The sequence below is a fragment of the Microcebus murinus genome, chromosome 27, assembly GCF_040939455.1.
Source record: "Microcebus murinus isolate Inina chromosome 27, M.murinus_Inina_mat1.0, whole genome shotgun sequence".
NCBI classification, from domain to species: domain Eukaryota; kingdom Metazoa; phylum Chordata; class Mammalia; order Primates; family Cheirogaleidae; genus Microcebus; species Microcebus murinus.
The window spans coordinates 20,584,974-20,608,182 of NC_134130.1; the positions used below are offsets into that span (position 1 = coordinate 20,584,974).

The 23,209-nt window shown below is 52.3% G+C and overlaps 2 non-coding genes and 1 pseudogene across 2 annotated transcripts; all 3 read left to right on the forward strand.

Moving 5' to 3' along the window:
- Nucleotides 1-6,809: 6,809 nt before the first annotated feature.
- On the forward strand, nucleotides 6,810-6,928 carry LOC142864993 (5S ribosomal RNA). The gene has a single exon (XR_012915281.1). It is a non-coding gene; the product is annotated as a 5S ribosomal RNA (ribosomal RNA).
- A 3,524-nt stretch (nucleotides 6,929-10,452) lies between these two features.
- On the forward strand, nucleotides 10,453-10,571 carry LOC142864936 (5S ribosomal RNA). The gene has a single exon (XR_012915231.1). It is a non-coding gene; the product is annotated as a 5S ribosomal RNA (ribosomal RNA).
- A 10,934-nt stretch (nucleotides 10,572-21,505) lies between these two features.
- LOC142864923 (uncharacterized) lies at nucleotides 21,506-21,624 on the forward strand (annotated as a pseudogene).
- Nucleotides 21,625-23,209: the final 1,585 nt, after the last annotated feature.

Genomic DNA, 23,209 nt, shown 5'->3' on the forward strand with positions numbered 1-23,209 from the left:
CATAGCCATATCCACACAGCACCCTCTCTGCCCATCTCCTGAGGGTGAGTGGACACAGCCAGATCCACACTGCGCCTTGCCTGCCCATCTCCCGTGGGTGAGTGGACACAGCCAGATCCGCACTGCGCCTTGCCTCCCCGTCTGCCGTGGGTGAGTGGACACAGCCAGATCCACACTGTGCCCTGCCTGAACATCTGCCGTGGGTCAGTGAACACAGCAAGATCCGCACTGCGCCCTACCTGCCCATCTGCCGTGGGTCAGTGGACATAGCCAGATCCACACAGCACCCTCTCTGCCCGTCTCCCGTGGGTGAGTGGACACAGCCAGATCCGCACTGCGCCCTGCCTGCCCGACTGCCGTTGGTCAGTGGACACAGAAGATCCACACTGCGCCTTGCCTGCCCGACTGCCGTGGGTCAGTGGACACAGCCAGATCCACACTGCGCCTTGCCTGCCCATCTCCCGTGGGTGAGTGGACACAGCCAGATCCGCACTGCACCTTGCCTGCCCGTCTCCCGTGGGTGAGTGGACACAGCCAGATCCGCACTGCGCCCTGCCTGCCCGTCTCCCGTGGGTGAGTGGACACAGCCAGATCCGCACTGCGCCTTGCCTGTCCGTCTCCCGTGGGTGAGTGGACACAGCCAGATCCGCACTGCGCCCTGCCTGACTGTCTGCCGTGGGTGAGTGGACACAGCAAGATCCGCACTGCGCCCTGCCTGCCCGTCTGCCGTGGGTCAGTGGACATAGCCAGATCCACACAGCCCCCTCTGTGCCCGTCTCCCGTGGGTGAGTGGACATAGCCAGATCCACACAGCACCCTCTCTGGCCATCTCCCGTGGGTGAGTGGACCCAGCCAGATCCACACTGTGCCCTGCCTGCCCTTCTGCCGTGGGTGAATGGACACAGCCAGATCCGCACAGCGCCCTGTCTGCCCATCTGCCGTGGGTCAGTGGACATAGCCAGATCCACAAAACATCCTCTCTGCCCGTCTCCCGTGAGTGAGTGGACACAGCCAGATCCACACTGCGCCTTACCTGCCCGTCTCCCGTGGGTGAGTGGACACAGCCAGATCCTCACAGCGCCCTGCCTTCCGGTCTGCCGTGGGTGAGTGGACACAGCCAGATCCACACTGCGCCCTCACTGCCCGTCTCCCGTGGGAGTGTGGACACAGTCATATCCACACTGTGCCCTGCCTGCCCGACTCCCGTGTGTGAGTGGACATAGCCAGATCCACACAGCACCCTCTCTGCTCGTCTCCCGTGGGTGAGTGGACACAGCCTGATCCGCACTGCGCCCTGCCTGCCCATCTCCCGTGGGTGAGTGGACATACCCAGATCCACACAGCACCCTCTCTGGCCGTCTCCCGTGGGTGACTGGACACAGCCAGATCCACACTGCGCCTTGCCTGCCTTTCTCCTGTGGGTGAGTGCACATAGCCAATTCTGCACAGCACCCTGCCTGCCCGTGCCGTGGGTGAGTGGACGCAGCCGGATCCACACTGCGCCTTGCCTGCCCGACTCCCGTTGGTGAGTGGACACAGCCAGATCCGCACTGTGCCCTGCCTGCCCGTCTGCCGTGGGTGAGTGGACACAGCCATGTCCACACAGCACCCTCTCTGCCCGTCTATCGTGGGTGAGTGGACACAGCCAGATCCTCACTGTTCCTTGCCTGCCCGTCTCCCATTTGTGAGTGGACACAGCCAGATCCACACTGCGCCTTGCCTGCCCGTCTGCCGTGGGTCAGTGGACACAGCCAGATCCACACTGCGCCTTGCCTGCCCGTCTCCCGTGGGTGAGTGGACACAGCTAAATCCGCACTGCGCCCTGCCTGCCCGTCTGCCTTGGGTGAGTGGACACAGCCAGATCCGCACTGCGCCCTGCATACCCGTCTGCCGTGGGTCAGTGGACATAGCGAAATCCACACAGCACCCTATCTGCCCGACTCCCGTAGGTGAGTGGTCACAGCCAGATCCACACTAAGCTCTCACTGCTCGTCTCCCGTGAGTGAGTGTACACAGCCAGATCCACACTGAGCCCTCACTGCCCGTCTCCCGTGGGTGTGTGGACACAGCCAGATCCACACTGTGTTCTGCATGCCCGTCTTCCGTGGGTCAGTGGACATAGCCAGATTCACACAGCACCCTCTCTGTCCGTCTCCTGTGTGTGAATGGACACAGCCAAATCCACACTGCACATTGCCTGCACGTCTCCCGTGGGTGAGTGGACACAGCCAGATCCGCACTGCGCCCTGCCTGCCCGTCTGCCGTGGGTCAGTGGACATAGCCAGATCCACACAGCATTCTCTCTATCCGTCTCCTGTGGGTGAGTGGACACAGCCAGATCCACACTGTGCCCTGCCTGCCCATCTCCCGTGGGTGAGTGGACATAGCAGGATCCACACTGCGCAGTCACTGCAGGTCTCCCGTGGGAATGTGTACACAGCCAATTCCAAACTGTTCCCTGCCTGCCCGTCACCCGTGGATGAGTGGACACAGCCAGATCCACACTGTCCACTCACTGCCCGTCTCCCGTGAGTGAGTGGACGCATCCATATCCACACTGCGCCCTGCCTGCTCGTCTCCCGTGGGTGAGTGGACACAGAGAGATCCACACTGCGCCATGCCTGCTCGTCTCCCGTGGGTGAGTGGACACAGCCAGATCCACACTGCACCCTGCCTGCCCGTCTCTTGTGTTTGAGTGGACACAGCCAGATCCACACAGCACCCTCACTGCCCATCTCCCGTGGGTTACTGGTCACAGCAGGATCCACACAACACCCTCACTGCCCGTCTACCGTGGGTGAGTATACACAGTCAGATCCACACTGTTCCCTGCCTGCACATCTCCCATGGGTGAGTGGACATTCCCAGATCCACACAGCACCCTCTCTGCTCGTCTCCCGTTGGTGAGTGAACACATCCATATCCACACTGCGCCTAGCCTGCCCGTATCCAGTGGGTGAGTAGACACAGCCACATCCACACTGCGCCTTTCCTAACCGTCTCCCGTGGGTGAGTGGACACAGCCAGATCCGCACTGCGCCCTTGCCTGCCCGTCTCCCGTGGGTGAGTGGACACAGCCAGATCCGCACTGCGCCCTGTCTGCCCGTCTGCCATGGGTGAGTGGACACTGCCAGATCCACACTGCGCCTTGCCTGCCCGTCTCCCGTTGGTGAGTGGACACAGCCAGATCCGCACTGCGCCCAGACTGCCCGTCCTCTGTGGGGAGGGAGTTCCAGAAGAAGGCCAGGATGTCATTTTGAGGGAGTATGTGACCAGAACTCGTCCCGTTGCTTTTGGGGTTCTATGGGCTACACGTAGGAATCTTTGGTGGCGGCACCTGATGTTGGGGGATCCAGAGTCACACCCAGACCTGCTCCACAGGCCTCCTTTTACTTTTCTCTTCGGATTCATTATGTTTAAAAAGTGTCTCTGCCGGGCGCGGTGGCTCACGCCTGTAATCCTAGCTCTTGGGAGGCTGAGGCGGGCGGATTGCTCAAGGTCAGGAGTTCAAAACCAGCCTGAGCAAGAGCGAGACCCCATCTCTACTATAAATACAAAGAAATTAATTGGCCAACTGATATATATATAAAAAAATTAGCCGGGCATGGTGGCGCATGCCTGTAGTCCCAGCTACTTGGGAGGCTGAGGCAGAAGGATCGCTTGAGCCCAGGAGTTTGAGGTTGCTGTGAGCTAGGCTGACGCCATGGCACTCACTCTAGCCTGGGCAACAAAGTGAGACTCTGTCTCAAAAAAAAAAAAAAAAAAAAAAAAAAAAAAAAAAAAAAAAAAAAGTGTCTCTTATCTCTATGATTGCATTTTCTTTTCTCTCTCTTTTCAAGCAGATGATGGGAGTCCAAGTATTAAGGTGACATGTGTTGCCCGTGCCCCCTCCCCCCTGTGTTCTTATTCATTAACCTCTGATGTTGTTCCAGCGTATTGTGGGGGTACCAATGTTAAGGTCGGGTACGTTGCCCTCTCCCAGCCTCCCCCCTCGGGTCAGAGCCTCAAGTGCGCCCATCCCCCAGTCGGTGCGCACCCACCCCATTCCTAATGGAGGTGTATGCCCATCCCCTCCCCCCACCCGCCCGACACCCACCCGATGAAGGTGATTCCTCTGTGTCCACTTGGGTGTCCGTCGGTTCGTACCCATTTGCTGGTGAGCGCGAGCACGTGGTGCTCGTGTGTCCATTCTTGGGCTACCTGGCTTACTGGAACGGGTTCCAGCTCTGGCCAGGAGAACCACGAGAGGTGCCCTCTCACCGCTGCTCCTCCTAGCTGAATAGCACTCCGTGGTGTCCACGCGCCACATTTCATTTACGCACTCGTGGGTCGATGGGCACTCGGGTCGCTTCCAGGTCTTTGCGATTGTGACTTGTGCCCTGACTCTAACCCTAACCCTTACCCAGCCCCGTCTCCTCCTCGGCCCCTGCCTGACTGACTCCTTCCCGCCCGGCCTGTCACCTGTCACCGTCCTCTGCCCCTGCCTGACACGCTCCTCCCCGCCCGGGCCGTCACCGTCCTCGGCCCCTGCCTGACGGGGCTCCTCCGTCGCCTGGGCCTTCCAAGGGCTTGGTGTGGACGCTGGTTCCAGGACGCCCTCCCAGCAACCCGGTAGCAGGGCGGCCGCAGCGTCTCGCGCCACCCAACCGTCCGCCGGCCGGCGGCCGTCGCTAAGTGGCCTGCGGGGGACGTGCCCCCACTGTGGGGCGGGCGCCCAGCCTGGTGTCTTCTCTGAGGCCCCGTGGCTGCTTTTCCCCCCCGCAAGGGGAGAGCCGCGGAGGTGGGGACCGCCTCCTCATGGGGACGTACACCCAGCTCTCCACGTCGGATTCCGGGGCTCTCTGTCCTGCCAGAAGGCCCAGCTGGCCTGCGGGTCCTTAGAGTGGCAAAAACATCCGAAAACTGAGATTGAGGGTCCGGTGGTTGTCTGCACTTTTGTGCTGGGCACCCCAGGGAGGCCCGGGGGCTGGCTGGACAACGCGGTCTGCTGGGCGGGGGGGGGTTTGGAGGAGCAACTGATGCCCTTTGCACTTTGGGTAGCAAGTGTCTGAGGTGTCTCTGAGCCCTGCGCCATGTCGGGGGTGGGGGTGGGAGGTCGGGGGGGGTGGAGGAGCAGGAGGAGGAGGAGGAGGAGGAGGTGGGAAGGGCCGTGGCCTGCAGTCGTGTTCCCGGGGTGGCTTCTTCCACAGGCTGCTTGGCCTGGGCTCCCTGCACCTGGGCCTTTGGAGGACTGGCCCTGTGCTTGCCAACGCTTCCCCTGCAGGGACCCAGAGCTGGGAGGTTGCATCTCTCAGCCCTGGGTCGGGCAGAGCCCCAGCGGGCCATGCCCACAACCTCTCTCAGCACGGGTCCCCCAGAAGGCTCCTTTGGGACCAGGATTCTCTTGCGGGTGGCTCTTTAAGGTCTGGCCCCTGGATGGAGGGGCACCAGGAGTAGAGGAGCAGGAAGGGGAAGGGGGTGGCCGTGCGAGGGGACACTTTCAGGCCAAGTCCCAGCTTCAGCCTGATCCTCCTGGGAACCCCGGGGTGTACGTCACACCTCCTGGTTGTCCCGCTCTGAGACAAGGAGCCGGGCTTCGCATTCCCCCAGCAGCCAGTCGTGGGCTGAGGACACCTGGGGCGTTGGGAACTCCCTGGCTTCTCCTTGGCTTAACATCTGGAGCTGCTTGTGAATCGTGCCGCCACACACACCCGAGTGCAGGTGTCTTCTGCACAGACTGCGGGCCTCGCTCTTCTGAATGCCGCTAGCTCGCCACCCACCCACGGGTGAACCTGGTCAGGGTACTTTCTCTCGGGGGCAGACTCTGATCCTGGCGGGCTACCGGTGTCTCTGTTTGCTCGTTTCTTTCTTCCATTTCGGGAAAGGCTTCCTTACTGGGTGTGGAAATCTCCTATGCCTTTCCTCGCCTATTCTGTCAGCTTTAAAATTCTCTTTCAGTTGCCACCCTCACAGATGGATTAGGAAACTCTTTCCGGTGCACTCATTAGTGAAATGACCTCAAGGAAGCTGGAATCCAATATCTAATCGCCGATTTTTAGCGAGTCCACACGCCAGGGTGGTCGGGGTCCAATGCAGCCCCGGCCAGGCCCAGGCCCCTTGGACTGGGCCACAGGAGGACACAGAGGAGGGTCCCGGCCCCCACGGTCGCGTTGCCGGCAGTTCTCCAAGGGCTTGGGCGTTTTCCAGAGGTAGGAGATGGAGGGGACTGATTTCTTCAGCGCCCCACTAACCACGCCACCCCACCCATGGGACACATCCCTAGAGAGAGAGAGAGACGCCCCATACACTCGCTCCCCTCCCCCATGCGCTGTGCCCCAGCCCGGGCCCGGGGGAATAGGCGGCAGCCCACCCACAGGGTGGGGGGCGCAAGGGGTTGTCGGGGAGGGCGGCCCCTGCCTGGGGTCAAAGGGCGGGCGACCCGCGCGTGCGCAATCGGCGGCGGCGGCGGCGGCGGGGGCGGCCACGAGCTGGGGGTGGGCCAGGCGAGGAGAGGAAGGGGGCTGGAAGGTCTCCACCTTGGCGAGTCCAGCCGTGGAGGCGCATCTTGTGTGTGTGTGAGTGAGTGAGTGTGAGTGTGAGTGTGTGTGTGTGTGTGTGTGTGTGTGTGTGTATAGAGAGACAGCCCCCCACCCCGGCCCGCCCCGCCCCGCCTGTCACCCCCGTCCCTCGGAGCCCGCCGGACCCGGCCGGTGAACTCAACAGGCCCGCCCGGTGCGGGTCAGCGCCGGCGCGGGGCCTGGGGCGGGAGGAGGCGGCGGGGAAGCGCAGAGAGGCTCGGCTTCTTGAGCGGGGCAGGGGCGCCCTCCGCCGTCTAGGGCCACACCACCCTGAACGCGCCCGATCTCGTCTGGTCTCGGAAGCTAAGCAGGGTCGGGCCCGGTTAGTACTTGGATGGGAGACCGCCTGGGAATACCGGGTGCCGTAGGCTTCTTCTTTTTTTTTTTTTTGTTTTGTTTTGCCTCTTGTTCTGTCCCCTCTCTGGGAGCGAGGCGGCGGCCCGGGGCGGGGGTCACCCCCACCCTCAGCGCCCGCCGCGGTGCCTGGCGCCCCAGCCCGCACCGTGGGGCCTCCTCTTGTCCCAAGCCGCGACACCGCCGTCACGCGGCAGCATGCGTGGCTTCTGGACTGTCAGGTCTCAGACCAAAGGTCTGCTCTGTGGGAACCGACACGCTGGGGGAAACCTTGAGAGTCTGAGAGGGGAGGGAGTTCCAGAAGAAGGCCAGGATGTCATTTTGAGGGAGTATGTGACCAGAACTCGTCCCGTTGCTTTTGGGGTTCTATGGGCTACACGTAGGAATCTTTGGTGGTGGCACCTGATGTTGGGGGATCCGGAGTCACACCCAGACCTGCTCCACAGGCCTCCTTTTACTTTTCTCTTCGGATTCATTATGTTTAAAAAGTGTCTCTTATCTCTATGATTGCATTTTCTTTTCTCTCTCTTTTCAAGCAGATGATGGGAGTCCAAGTATTAAGGTGACATGTGTTGCCCGTGCCCCCCTCCCCCCTGTGTTCTTATTCATTAACCTCTGATGTTGTTCCAGCGTATTGTGGGGGTACCAATGTTAAGGTCGGGTACGTTGCCCTCTCCCAGCCTCCCCCCTCGGGTCAGAGCCTCAAGTGCGCCCATCCCCCAGTCGGTGCGCACCCACCCCATTCCTAATGGAGGTGTATGCCCATCCCCTCCCCCCACCCGCCCGACACCCACCCGATGAAGGTGATTCCTCTGTGTCCACTTGGGTGTCCGTCGGTTCGTACCCATTTGCTGGTGAGCTTGAGCACGTGGTGCTTGTGTGTCCATTCTTGGGCTACCTGGCTTACTGGAACGGGTTCCAGCTCTGGCCAGGAGAACCACGAGAGGTGCCCTCTCACCGCTGCTCCTCCTAGCTGAATAGCACTCCGTGGTGTCCACGCGCCACATTTCATTTACGCACTCGTGGGTCGATGGGCACTCGGGTCGCTTCCAGGTCTTTGCGATTGTGACTTGTGCCCTGACTCTAACCCTAACCCTTACCCAGCCCCGTCTCCTCCTCGGCCCCTGCCTGACTGACTCCTTCCCGCCCGGCCTGTCACCTGTCACCGTCCTCTGCCCCTGCCTGACACGCTCCTCCCCGCCCGGGCCGACACCGTCCTCGGCCCCTGCCTGACGGGGCTCCTCCGTCGCCTGGGCCTTCCAAGGGCTTGGTGTGGACGCTGGTTCCAGGACGCCCTCCCAGCAACCCGGTAGCAGGGCGGCCGCAGCGTCTCGCGCCACCCAACCGTCCGCCGGCCGGCGGCCGTCGCTAAGTGGCCTGCGGGGGACGTGCCCCCACTGTGGGGCGGGCGCCCAGCCTGGTGTCTTCTCTGAGGCTCCGTGGCTGCTTTTCCCCCCCGCAAGGGGAGAGCCGCGGAGGTGGGGACCGCCTCCTCGTGGGGACGTACACCCAGCTCTCCACGTCGGATTCCGGGGCTCTCTGTCCTGCCAGAAGGCCCAGCTGGCCTGCGGGTCCTTAGAGTGGCAAAAACATCCGAAAACTGAGATTGAGGGTCCGGTGGTTGTCTGCACTTTTGTGCTGGGCACCCCAGGGAGGCCCGGGGGCTGGCTGGACAACGCGGTCTGCTGGGCGGGGGGGGGGGTTTGGAGGAGCAACTGATGCCCTTTGCACTTTGGGTAGCAAGTGTCTGAGGTGTCTCTGAGCCCTGCGCCATGTCGGGGGTGGGGGTGGGAGGTCGGGGGGGGGGTGGAGGAGCAGGAGGAGGAGGAGGAGGAGGAGGTGGGAAGGGCCGTGGCCTGCAGTCGTGTTCCCGGGGTGGCTTCTTCCACAGGCTGCTTGGCCTGGGCTCCCTGCACCTGGGCCTTTGGAGGACTGGCCCTGTGCTTGCCAACGCTTCCCCTGCAGGGACCCAGAGCTGGGAGGTTGCATCTCTCAGCCCTGGGTCGGGCAGAGCCCCAGCGGGCCATGCCCACAACCTCTCTCAGCACGGGTCCCCCAGAAGGCTCCTTTGGGACCAGGATTCTCTTGCGGGTGGCTCTTTAAGGTCTGGCCCCTGGATGGAGGGGCACCAGGAGTAGAGGAGCAGGAAGGGGAAGGGGGTGGCCGTGCGAGGGGACACTTTCAGGCCAAGTCCCAGCTTCAGCCTGATCCTCCTGGGAACCCCGGGGTGTACGTCACACCTCCTGGTTGTCCCGCTCTGAGACAAGGAGCCGGGCTTCGCATTCCCCCAGCAGCCAGTCGTGGGCTGAGGACACCTGGGGCGTTGGGAACTCCCTGGCTTCTCCTTGGCTTAACATCTGGAGCTGCTTGTGAATCGTGCCGCCACACACACCCGAGTGCAGGTGTCTTCTGCACAGACTGCGGGCCTCGCTCTTCTGAATGCCGCTAGCTCGCCACCCACCCACGGGTGAACCTGGTCAGGGTACTTTCTCTCGGGGGCAGACTCTGATCCTGGCGGGCTACCGGTGTCTCTGTTTGCTCGTTTCTTTCTTCCATTTCGGGAAAGGCTTCCTTACTGGGTGTGGAAATCTCCTATGCCTTTCCTCGCCTATTCTGTCAGCTTTAAAATTCTCTTTCAGTTGCCACCCTCACAGATGGATTAGGAAACTCTTTCCGGTGCACTCATTAGTGAAATGACCTCAAGGAAGCTGGAATCCAATATCTAATCGCCGATTTTTAGCGAGTCCACACGCCAGGGTGGTCGGGGTCCAATGCAGCCCCGGCCAGGCCCAGGCCCCTTGGACTGGGCCACAGGAGGACACAGAGGAGGGTCCCGGCCCCCACGGTCGCATTGCCGGCAGTTCTCCAAGGGCTTGGGCGTTTTCCAGAGGTAGGAGATGGAGGGGACTGATTTCTTCAGCGCCCCACTAACCACGCCACCCCACCCATGGGACACATCCCTAGAGAGAGAGAGAGACGCCCCATACACTCGCTCCCCTCCCCCATGCGCTGTGCCCCAGCCCGGGCCCAGGGGAATAGGCGGCAGCCCACCCACAGGGTGGGGGGCGCAGCTGAAAGGGGTTGTCGGGGAGGGCGGCCCCTGCCTGGGGTCAAAGGGCGGGCGACCCGCGCGTGCGCAATCGGCGGCGGCGGCGGCGGCGGCGGCGGCGGCGGCGGCCACGAGCTGGGGGTGGGCCAGGCGAGGAGAGGAAGGGGGCTGGAAGGTCTCCACCTTGGCGAGTCCAGCCGTGGAGGCGCATCTTGTGTGAGTGTGAGTGAGTGAGTGTGAGTGTGAGTGTGTGTGTGTGTGTGTGTGTGTGTGTATAGAGAGACAGCCCCCCACCCCGGCCCGCCGCTCCCTGCCCGCCCCGCCCCGCCTCGCCTGTCACCCCCGTCCCTCGGAGCCCGCCGGACCCGGCCGGTGAACTCAACAGGCCCGCCCGGTGCGGGTCAGCGCCGGCGCGGGGCCTGGGGCGGGAGGAGGCGGCGGGGAAGCGCAGAGAGGCTCGGCTTCTTGAGCGGGGCAGGGGCGCCCTCCGCCGTCTAGGGCCACACCACCCTGAACGCGCCCGATCTCGTCTGGTCTCGGAAGCTAAGCAGGGTCGGGCCTGGTTAGTACTTGGATGGGAGACCGCCTGGGAATACCGGGTGCCGTAGGCTTCTTTTTTTTTTTTTTTTTGTTTTGTTTTGCCTCTTGTTCTGTCCCCTCTCTGGGAGCGAGGCGGCGGCCCGGGGCGGGGGTCACCCCCACCCTCAGCGCCCGCCGCGGTGCCTGGCGCCCCAGCCCGCACCGTGGGGCCTCCTCTTGTCCCAAGCCGCGACACCGCCGTCACGCGGCAGCATGCGTGGCTTCTGGACTGTCAGGTCTCAGACCAAAGGTCTGCTCTGTGGGAACCGACACGCTGGGGGAAACCTTGAGAGTCTGAGAGGGGAGGGAGTTCCAGAAGAAGGCCAGGATGTCATTTTGAGGGAGTATGTGACCAGAACTCGTCCCGTTGCTTTTGGGGTTCTATGGGCTACACGTAGGAATCTTTGGTGGTGGCACCTGATGTTGGGGGATCCGGAGTCACACCCAGACCTGCTCCACAGGCCTCCTTTTACTTTTCTCTTCGGATTCATTATTTTTTAAAAGTGTCTCTTATCTCTGAGGACTGAACTCTAATTTTTTGCTAAAAACTCCTTCCTAAGGAGGCCAGCTGGGTTAGGCTGGCAAATGGTAAGGAGGCCAGCAGGGTTAGGCTGACAAACAGTAAATTCCCACTAAGCGGCTTTTGTTAACCAAACGAAGCAGTGGTTTACTTCCTGACCTGATTCTGGTATGGCATTAACATCACCTAAAAAATAAGAAGCCCCTGTCTTAACTCAAGCATCCTAGCAGATGCCTATTCTTAAATTTAAACCATCTTAAAACATCCTAGCAGGCGCCTATTGTAAATTTAAAGTGTCCTCCTGTCTGGACCTCCCAGAGTGCTCATACCCTTATCTTAAAGTAAGCATATCTTTTCTGGTCTTCTAGATAAAGACTAACTCTCTCAGCCAATTGCCAGCCAAAGAATCTTTAAACCCACCTATAACCTGTAAGCCCCCGCTTCGAGATGTCCCACCTTTTTTGGGCCAAACCAATGTATGCCTCTCATGTATTGATTTGTGACTTTGCCTGTAACCCCTGCCTCTCTGAAAATGTATAAAACTGAACTGTAGCCCAGCCACAGCGAGTCCACTTGCCCAAGGCCTCTTGGCAGTGGCTCTGGGTCATGGTCCTCAAATTTGGCTCAGAATAAATCTCTTTAAAATTATTTTACAGAGTTTGGCTTTTTTCCGTCGACAATTTTGGCGTAGCCGGCAGGATCTCAGAGAAGACTCAGGACCGCCTAAGGAGCAGCGCGGACTCGGCGCCAGGTACCGGCACGGCCCTTTTAGGCCTCGGACTCCGAGCTTCTCCTTCAGCGGGACTGGTAAGTCCTCCTGAGATCCGGACCTCCCGCTTTTGGTTGATGGTCTTGGTTTATTCTGAGCTGGTTCTTTTCCTAGGAATTGTTGTTTGGGATCCTAATTTAGGTTTGGAGGTGCACTCTAAAGGGCTTTCTCCGTTGCCTTTTTTTTCCCTCTCAAAACTAGTTTCAATTGGCTTGTCTGCGCATTTGGCAAGGAACCCAACTGTCCTATTTGTAGATAGATGAGAGACTGAGTTTCTCAGCTCCGAAGAAAAGGGGCAGCTTTCTCCTCCCAGACCTAAGGCAGCTCTGGGTGACCAGGGCCCTGAATGGGAGTTGCCTGGGGCGATTCCCCAAGGCGTGAGTAGCCCCACAGGGAACCCCCCAACAAATTAATTAAAAAAAGGCTCGTTCAGGAAACGCACATAAGAGCTGATCACTCAGCGTTTTGAGCCCTCTCGGAGGTACTAGACCCCCGAGAGAGAAACTGAGACACGTAAGAGGGTGGGACCGACTCAATGGTGAAACATTGAGGAGCCCCACCCACAAGCAGCACACTGTGATCCAGGACACCAAACCCTAGACCGCAGTTCGGTTCCTTGAAGAAAAAAAAAAGAAGAGGAAGGGCAAGGAAAATGACTCTTTTGGGGGCACCCCAGTTGGTTTGTGGTACCTCTACTTGCAAGTATTTTTGTAAACAAAAAGATTCAAAGGCATGCCAGGTTTTCTAGGGCTCCAGCTGGTTATAGCTAATTCTTGTGCACAAGGTTTTAAGAAAGGGCAAAATTACATCAAGAAAAATTCAGAGCTGAAATGGTCGACCCCCCACTATTAAAATGTCTCAAGCTATCTCTCTTCCTTTCTGGCTACTCTAAAATCTGCTAACTTTTTCTAGTGATGTTAAGATAACTCATTGTTTGTGGTATTTACAATTGAAAGGCTGCCTGGAGACCTTGCAGCCAGTTCTAGCTAAAATGCTAACACAGAATACTCATTTTGCACTGAAGAAAAAAATCAAACTGCCATAGAAACTGCTTTACCCAAAACTTTGATCCACAGGTCTAATTAAGTTACCTATCAGGTCAACTAAAGTTTGCCAGGTGTACAAGTTCCAGTCTCATCAGAAGAAATTTAGATCCAGCTTTCTGTTACAGACTGGTGAGTTTGTGTTACCATTTCATGGCTAACATTCTAAGGTAAAATTTATCAGAAACTTTGTGTGTATGTATGCGTCTGAGAGAGTGTATATGTTTGGGTATGTTTTATGTCTGTCCATGTATCACATGTTTGTGCTTATAGGTTTCAGACTGTTTTAAAATTAAGGAAGCGCTCATAAATTAAACCCAAATGCTTCATGTGAATTTAGTAACTGTTGGTAAATAAGCTGTGTTATTATTAATAAATAAGGTGTTATTAGTAAAGTAATAGTAAAAATGCTTTCAAACTGTCAGCATACATTTGTTTTTGCCTGGCTTTTACTGGACATTTTTAAGTTCTTGAGGTGTAAAGGTTTGATAAAAATGTAATGGGTGATTTTTGTTAAGTAAATTTAATATTTGGTCAAATGATATTAACTGAATCTGGGTTACCAACAAAAATACTTATGTGTTTAACTTTAAGGTAAAAATGCAAATGTACCTGAGTCAACAAATTAGAATAAATAAAACACCAAGTATAGGAAAAAAAAATCCAAATTTAATTGTTAAAGGTGTATAAAAAAAAAAAACATTTTGGTTTTGGTCTTTTAATCCTAACTGCAGAAATAGTTTACCTCCACTCATTCAATGCCTGTAGAGAGGTGCACAAGGTGTGTTCAACTCATTTAACAGTACTGTTAGGAATTCAAAGTTGTCCTGAAAGTTGTAAAGAACTTAAATTGAAAGCTTTAGTTTTACCTTGGTCTTGTCCATTTTTGTCCTACTCTTTACAATCTAGCTGGTTATGATTACATTGTGTTACTGTAATAGAGTTTTTGCCTAAAAAAAAATTCTAAATTATTAATTTTTATATAGCAATTTAAGATAAAAAGTGACTGATGGCTAAAATCCATGAGACTCTCAAAGTAATCTTACTCTATAAATGTGCTAAAGTTTATGCACTAAACATTGTTTTGAGATCATTTAGATAGTTTGTTTTTTTTAACAGCTTAATCTTGAACCTCATGTAAAAAGCATGTTACCACTTTGTATCATTGTTTGAGGTGCTAACAAATGGTGCTGAAAGTTTTTTTCCTCAGTCTACAGCCAGGAGATCTTATGTTGATGGGATTTAAAAAAAAAAAAAAACTAGCTTAAAATAAAGGCTTCAAAAGCAAAATTTTCTGACCTTGCTCACCTCTTGTGCCAATTCTTCCCTAAAGCTAGCCATAAAACCTAAAATTATTCATGTAAAATGCCCATAAAGCAATTATCTGACCTACTTTGTTTTTACTTTGTTTTACTGTAAAACCCCATGCCAGAAAGGGCTTTGTCCTACACCCAAAAGGGAAAAATGCACACTCAAGAGGCCAAGCAAAATCTAAATATAAAATGCCTTGCTGGTTCTGCCACTAAGCCTGTTAGAATTAGCTCATATCCTTTTTGTCCAATCATCTTTCTACACAGCTGTCCATACTTTAAACATAAAAAATGGACAATTTCCCCTGCATCTTTGTGTTCATTCTAAAAACGTCCATGTATAAGTTTTAAGTCCTTCTCTTATTAATCCTATTACTTTTAATGTCAGTAGATTTTCAGCAAGCCTTTAGGAGAACAGTGGCCTTTGCTCCCAAACTTTGGGTGCCAGAGACATTCCCCTATGATGCCAATAGATTTTGTTTGGGGATGTGATGTTTTGGAAGGATCTAATTAGCAAATACCTTTAAACAAGATATTCTAAAATGACTACTATGTTTACAAAATTTAGAAGTGATGTTATATTTTGTTTAAAATAACAAGTCTTATTTAAATGCTTATTGTTTCTGATAAGATTTGAGTTTGTATTTTAATCCGTGTTCTGTTATATATATCTAATTTACAGGGTATAAAAATGGTTAATAAAGTAACTTAAACTTTTAATAGCTAGGATCTAAGTAAGCTGCTAATATAGATGAATTACGTAAATACAAATGCAATAAATACAAATAAATCTTAAAGTCATGTTAAGTTAAAAAATAATCATAAAATGTCATTATATGTCCCTTAGAAATGGGTCATTTATAAGGTAAAGTACTAGAACATCAGTTCTTAAATATAAGTTTAAGTTTATACCTTCATAGCCTTATATTTAGGAATACTAATACAATTGGTGACTAATAGTTCAAAGTTAATTTAACTTCCTAAGTTTTTCTAAGAGTTGACATTATGATTAGTACGTGTAATTAAAACTTCTAGATAAAAGAAGAACAACTCTGTACAAAAATTCTTTTAATAAAATGTTATACAGCATAAGTATTAGTTTGTTAAAAGATAATTTTGTTTATAGGCATTTATGGAAACAAACTTTCCTCTCAGGACTGCTTTAGCTGTGTCCCACAGGTTTTGACAACTTGTGTTTGATAACTTGTGTTAAAAAAAAAAAAATCTTTTGATTTCCATCTTGATTTCCTCATTTATGAAGTGATCATTTAGTAGAAGGTTGTTTAGTTTCCATGATTTTGTGTAAAAATGAGAGTTCCTGTTAGGGTCGATCTCTACATTTACTCCATTGTGATCTGAAAAAAGACACGGTATAATTTCTATTTTTTAAAAAAAAAAAAAAAATTGTTTGAGATATGCTTTGTCCTAGGATATGGTCAATCTTAGAGAATGACCTATGAGTTAATGAGAAGAATGTGTATTCAGTGGTTTTGAGGTAGAATGTCCTATAAAATGTAAGTCAGGCCCAATTGTTCTAGAGTTCTGTTTAAGTCCATTATTTTGTTTAATTGGTTTTTTGAAACTACTTATCCAATATGTAAATGATCATTAAAAATTAAGTAGATATAAAAGTTAAAGGTTATAAAAGGTTTATAAAAGTCTTATAGTCTTATAGGTTAAAATTAGATTGATTTGTTTATAAGATTTTATTAAAATTAACTTTGATGATTAGTACACTAACACAATGAAATTTGGCTTTCTCTTTTAAACTAGATTGTCATATGATATTAATAGGAATAACAAGATTTTTTATTCATCTTTTAATAAACTGCAAAAAAGACACAGATTCAGCTTCCTTATTAACTTGTACTGCAGTCTGTCTATTTAGGTCTTATACTTGTTTGAGACACTGAGTCTCCTTTCTCTAAAAAAATAGGATTTTGGCACTTAAAAAAATATATATATATTTGAATTATTAATTTGGCTATAATTTTACAGTAACCTACAATCTTGTTTCATGACAAGTGTCTTAGGATAAACAATTCATGACTTCCTACTTTTTAAAGTTTTCACTAAAATTTAAAGTTACTAAAAATAAAAATTCTAGTCATTGTATGTAATTCTACATATAAGGTGTACCAAAGAATATAAAACAGAATGTTCTTATTAAAATGTGTAACTTTGTCTAATAAGGGCTGAATCAAAATAAATTTAGAAAGAAAATACAAAATTCCACTTGTGTAAGAAAAAGATGTAAAGGGACAATGAATATAGAAATATATTTTGGTAAGAAAGGTTAAACAGAAAGAATAATGTAAAGAAAGGATCTTGCATGAAATTTTTGTCCTAAAATGAATGGTTATTTAGAAAAAGGGAATGTTAGGACAAAATCGAAAGTTTTAAGGTATGTTTTGTAAATGGTTTGTGGTACGTGCAGGTGAGGATGAAGTTTATAAAAAATTTATTAAAAAATTTTGGCTAAAACAAAGATTTCTGTCAATATTAATTTACTCTTAATGAAATAACATGATGTGTACTCATTTTGATTTTATAACATGTTTTTTTTCCTCTTAATATAAAAGGTAGTGTAGTACAAAAGGTTTTTGTTTAATTTTGGTAATTGGCATTTTATGCTTTGGTAAAACATTTTATACTTTGTCAGATAATCTCTGTGCTCTCTTTATTAGGTTTTGACTAACTAGAAAAACTAAAAAAGGGTTAAGATTTGTATCCATATAACTTTATCACCTTTAGATTTATTTGATATCTATCTCTTTGTTAAATTATTTTATAGTGGTTTGTGATTATATATGCACAAATGCTTTAAGCCTTTGATATTTGACAACCTTTCCAAAACTTAAATTCTGAATCCAGCCTTTTGACCTTAAACTAGCTTTTTACACATTAGGATCACCAAAAGTCTAAGACAGACTTTAGATTTATTTTAATGTGTCAAAACTATCCAGGGAACATTATCAAATATAAAATGGTGTTTAACTTTCTTTGGGCTGTACTTATAAGTATATTATTAATATACTAGTATTGTAAAATATTGACATGTCTTGGTATGTGTTATCAGTAATAATTATGGTTATTAGGTAAATTGCTATATGTCACAAAATAACCAATTTGGACTCTCTGTAACCATGGCTGGTCAAGTTTTATCATCTTTTAAGTTATTATTTTACTTTGATTCATCTCAGAAAATGATTCTTTCTGGCTAAGTCTAAAATTGGCTTCTTCAAGTAAAGGCCATGGAAAGGACTGACAAATCCACTTAAATACTGGTTTCTAATAACTTTGGAGATTATATATACCACTGGACTAAAAGAAAACGAAATTCCAAGACTTTAATTAAAAATCTGATATGACCATGAGTATAGCTAATTCAAACCTCATGAGACGGAACTAAATTTTCATATAAAGACTCTTTATTTAAAACATTACTAACTCTTTTATTTTGTTTTCCAGAGTCCTGACAAATTTTAAGTAATTAGCAAGTTTACCTGATCTCTGGGACCTTAAAACCATAGAAATCTGCCAAAGCCCTGTTCAAATGTCCTCCCTCTAAGCCCAGGGAATATCTTGGAAGAGGGGGCGTGCCAGATTGTAAGGGCCAATTCTGAGGGATGGAATTAGTTTAGACCCTCCAGATGAAGGAGGGACACACAAAAGCCTAAAGGAATACTAAATAAGATACTCCGTCTTTTCAGGCCACATGCTGCAGATAGCCATCCCAATCATAAAAGTCTTTCTCTGCTTCCTATAGACTTAGAACTTACTAAGTATAATTTTTATCAGTTATGGATTTATCCAAAAAGAAATATAATAAGTAATTTATCAGCCACCTTACTATAAATTACTAAATTTCCTCCTTAGCTTAATTGTTAATAATGCTTATATTTTGCTACAAGTTGTAGGTAAATTAGTTTTATAACTTTGCCTTTAAAATATTAAAGATCAAATGTTTCTCAAGTTTAATTTATGCCCTCCTCAGGATGTTATACCTATGGAGACTAATTGTCCAGAGGAAAAATTAAATTTATTAGATTCTGAATTGGTATCAGTTTTGTAATCCTCAAATAAAATTTACCATAAAGTTCAATTGACTGTTGATACAGAGGGTAAACGCATTGTAAGTCTGATTAAAAAAAATATGATGATGCATGCAAAGGATTTTTTTGGCTGGTTAGGCTGCTTGTTACCTTCTGATTCTACCTATGACTCTTATTAAGTTTCCTGTAAATGCTATACCAGATACAGGAAAAGGAAAAAAAATCAATCAAAGGCCCAGATCATGATAGCTCGCAAAACAGATCTGGTTCAAGATGTTTTTTTTTCAGAGTAGGCCGGAGGCCTGACTCTATCTGGCCCCCTTTAACAATTGGCTATTAAATCAAGTGGAGTCATGTCCCCCCCCTAAGATATAACACCGCCTATTTCACAACACCATGCGACCAGATAGACAACTCTAGGAATGAGCCTTCCTAGCACCATGGGACCAGACATCTCTAGGAATGAGCCTTCCTAGCACCGTGGGACCTCATGCTAGTTATTGGCCTACATATGCATTCCATGGAATAATCTTTGGCCAACAGGGGGAACTGAGGACTGAACTCTAATTTTTTGCTAAAAACTCCTTCCTAAGGAGGCCAGCTGGGTTAGGCTGGCAAATGGTAAGGAGGCCAGCAGGGTTAGGCTGACAAACAGTAAATTCCCACTAAGCGGCTTTTGTTAACCAAACGAAGCAGTGGTTTACTTCCTGACCTGATTCTGGTATGGCATTAACATCACCTAAAAAATAAGAAGCCCCTGTCTTAACTCAAGCATCCTAGCAGATGCCTATTCTTAAATTTAAACCATCTTAAAACATCCTAGCAGGCGCCTATTGTAAATTTAAAGTGTCCTCCTGTCTGGACCTCCCAGAGTGCTCATACCCTTATCTTAAAGTAAGCATATCTTTTCTGGTCTTCTAGATAAAGACTAACTCTCTCAGCCAATTGCCAGCCAAAGAATCTTTAAACCCACCTATAACCTGTAAGCCCCCGCTTCGAGATGTCCCACCTTTTTTGGGCCAAACCAATGTATGCCTCTCATGTATTGATTTGTGACTTTGCCTGTAACCCCTGCCTCTCTGAAAATGTATAAAACTGAACTGTAGCCCAGCCACAGCGAGTCCACTTGCCCAAGGCCTCTAGGCAGTGGCTCCGGGTCATGGTCCTCAAATTTGGCTCAGAATAAATCTCTTTAAAATTATTTTACAGAGTTTGGCTTTTTTCCGTCGACATCTCTATGATTGCATTTTCTTTTCTCTCTCTTTTCAAGCAGATGATGGGAGTCCAAGTATGAAGGTGACATGTGTTGCCCGCGCCCCCCTCCCCCCTGTGTTCTTATTCATTTACCTCTGATGTTGTTCCAGCGTATTGTGGGGGTACCAATGTTAAGGTCAGGTACGTTGCCCTCTCCCAGCCTCCCCCCTCGGGTCAGAGCCTCAAGTGCGCCAATCCCCCAGTCGGTGCGCACCCACCCCATTCCTAATGGAGGTGTATGCCCATCCCCTCCCCCCACCCGCCCGACACCCACCCGATGAAGGTGATTCCTCTGTGTCCACTTAGGTGTCCATCGGTTCGTACCCATTTGCTGGTGAGCACGAGCACGTGGTGCTCGTGTGTCCATTCTTGGGCTACCTGGGGGGGGGGGGTTTGGTGGAGCAACTGATGCCCTTTGCACTTTGGGTAGCAAGTGTCTGAGGTGTCTCTGAGCCCTGCGCCATGTCGGGGGGGGGGTGGGAGGTCGGGGGGGGGGTGGAGGAGCAGGAGGAGGAGGAGGAGGAGGTGGGAAGGGCCGTGGCCTGCAGTCGTGTTCCCGGGGTGGCTTCTTCCACAGGCTGCTTGGCCTGGGCTCCCTGCACCTGGGCCTTTGGAGGACTGGCCCTGTGCTTGCCAACGCTTCCCCTGCAGGGACCCAGAGCTGGGAGGTTGCATCTCTCAGCCCTGGGTCAGGCAGAGCCCCAGCGGGCCATGCCCACAACCTCTCTCAGCACGGGTCCCCCAGAAGGCTCCTTTGGGACCAGGATTCTCTTGCGGGTGACTCTTTAAGGTCTGGCCCCTGGATGGAGGGGCACCAGGAGTAGAGGAGCAGGAAGGAAAGGGGGTGGCCATGCGAGGGGACACTTTCAGGCCAAGTCCCAGCTTCAGCCTGATCCTCCTGGGAACCCCGGGGTGTACGTCACACCTCCTGGTTGTCCCGCTCTGAGACAAGGAGCCGGGCTTCGCATTCCCCCAGCAGCCAGTCGTGGGCTGAGGACACCTGGGGCGTTGGGAACTCCCTGGCTTCTCCTTGGCTTAACATCTGGAGCTGCTTGTGAATCGTGCCGCCACACACACCCGAGTGCAGGTGTCTTCTGCACAGACTGCGGGCCTCGCTCTTCTGAATGCCGCTAGCTCGCCACCCACCCACGGGTGAACCTGGTCAGGGTACTTTCTCTCGGGGGCAGACTCTGATCCTGGCGGGCTACCGGTGTTTCTGTTTGCTCGTTTCTTTCTTCCATTTCGGGAAAGGCTTCCTTACTGGGTGTGGAAATCTCCTATGCCTTTCTTCGCCTATTCTGTCAGCTTTTAAATTCTCTTTCAGTTGCCACCCTCACAGATGGATTAGGAAACTCTTTCCGGTGCACTCATTAGTGAAATGACCTCAACGAAGCTGATGGGTCCAATGCAGCCCCACAAACCACGCCCCACAAACCACGCCACCCCACCCATGGGACACATCCCTAGAGAGAGAGAGAGACGTCCCATACACTCGCTCCCCTCCCCTATGTGCTGTGCCCCAGCCCTGGCCATGGAGAATAGGCGGCAGCCCACCCACAGGGTTGGGGGCGCAGCTGAAAGGGGTTGTGGGGGAGGGCGGCCCCTGCCTGGGGTCAAAGGGCGGGCAACCCGCGCGTGCGCAATTGGCGGTGGCGGCGGCCAGGAGCTGGGGGTGGGGGGCGGGTAGGTGAAGGAGGCCAGGCAAGGAGAGGAAGGGGGCTGGAAGGTCTCCACCTTGGCGAGTCCAGCCGTGGAGGCGCATCTTATGTGAGTGTGAGTGAGTGAGTGTGAGTGTGTGTGTGTGTGTGTGTATAGAGAGAGACAGCCCCCCACCCCGGTCCGCCGCTCCCTGCCTGCCCCGCCCCTCCCCGCCTGTCACCCCTGTCCCTCAGAGCCCACCGGACCTGGCCTGTGAACTCAACAGACTGGCCCGGCGCGGGGCCTGGGGCGGGAGGAGGCGGCGGGGAAGCGCAGAGAGGCTCGGCTTCTTGAGCGGGGCAGGGGCGCCCTCCGCCGTCTAGGGCCACACCACCCTGAACACGCCTGACCTCGTCTGATCTCGGGAGCTAAGCAGGGTCTGGCCTGGTTAGTACTTGGATGGGAGACCGCCTGGGAATACCGGGTGCCGTAGGCTGCTTCTTTTTTGTTGTTGTTGTTTTGCCTCTTGTTCTGTCCCCTTTCTGGGAGCGAGGCGGCGGCCCGGGGTGGGGGTCACCCCCACCCTGAGGGCCCGCCGTGGTGCCTGGCGCCCCAGCCCGCACCGTGGGGCCTCCTCTTGTCCCAAGCCGCGACACCGCCGTCACGCGGCAGCACGCGTGGCTTCTGGACTGTCAGGTCTCAGACCAAAGGTCTGCTCTGTGGGAACCGACATGCTGGAGGAAACCTTGAGAGTCTGAGAGGGGAGGGAGTTCCAGAAGAAGGCCAGGATGTCATTTTGAGGGAGTATGTGACCAGAACTCGTCCCGTTGCTTTTGGGGTTCTATGGGCTACACGTAGGAATCTTTGGTGGCGGCCATGGCTAAGTGGCCTGCGGGGGACGTGCCCCCGCTGTGCCGTGGGGGCCCAGCCTGGTGTCTTCTCTGAGGCCCCGCGGCTGCTTTTCCCCCCGCAAGGGGAGAGCCGCGGAGGTGGGGACCGCCTCCTCGTGGGGACGTACACCCAGCTCTCCACATCGGATTCCGGGGCTCTCTGTCCTGCCAGAAGGCCCAGCTGGCCTGCGGGTCCTTAGAGTGGCAAAAACATCCGAAAACTGAGATTGAGGGTCCGGTGGATGTGGCTGCTTGGCCTGGGCTCCCTGCACCTGGGCCTTTGGAGGACTGGCCCTGTGCTTGCCAACGCTTCCCCTGCAGGGACCCAGAGCTGGGAGGTTGCATCTCTCAGCCCTGGGTCAGGCAGAGCCCCAGCGGGCCATGCCCACAACCTCTCTCAGCACCGGTCCCCCAGAAGGCTCTTTTGGGACCAGGATTCTCTTGCGGGTGACTCTTTAAGGTCTGGCCCCTGGATGGAGGGGCACCAGGAGTAGAGGAGCAGGAAGGGGAAGGGGGTGGCCATGCGAGGGGACACTTTCAGGCCAAGTCCCAGCTTCAGCCTGATCCTCCTGGGATCCCCGCTCTGAGACAAGGAGCCGGGCTTCGCATTCCCACAGCAGCCAGTCGTGGGCTGAGGACACCTCGGGGGTTGGGAACTCCCTGGCTTCTCCTTGGCTTAACATCTGGAGCTGCTTGTGAATTGTGCCGCCACACACACCCGAGTGCCGGTGTCTTCCGCACAGACTGCGGGCCTCGCTCTTCTGAATGCCGCCAGCTCGCGACCCACCCACAGGTGAACCTGGTCAGGGTACTTTCTCTCAGGGGCAGACTCTGATCCGGGGGGCTAACTGTGTCTCTGTTTGCTTGTTTCTTTCTTCCATTTCGGGAAAGTCTTCCTTTTTGGGTGTGGAAATCTCCTATGCCTTTCCTCGCCTATTCTGTCAGCTTTAAAATTCTCTTTCAGTTGCCACCCTCAGAGATGGATTAGGAAACTCTTTCCGGTGCACTCATTAGTGAAATGACCTCAATGAAGCTGGAATCCAATATCTAATGGCCGATTTTTAGCGAGTCCACACGCCAGGGTGGTCGGGGTCCAATGCAGCCCCGGCCAGGCCCAGGCCCCTTGGACCGGGCCACAGGAGGACACAGAGGAGGGTCCCAGCCCCCAGGAAGCGGTGCCGGCAGTTCTCC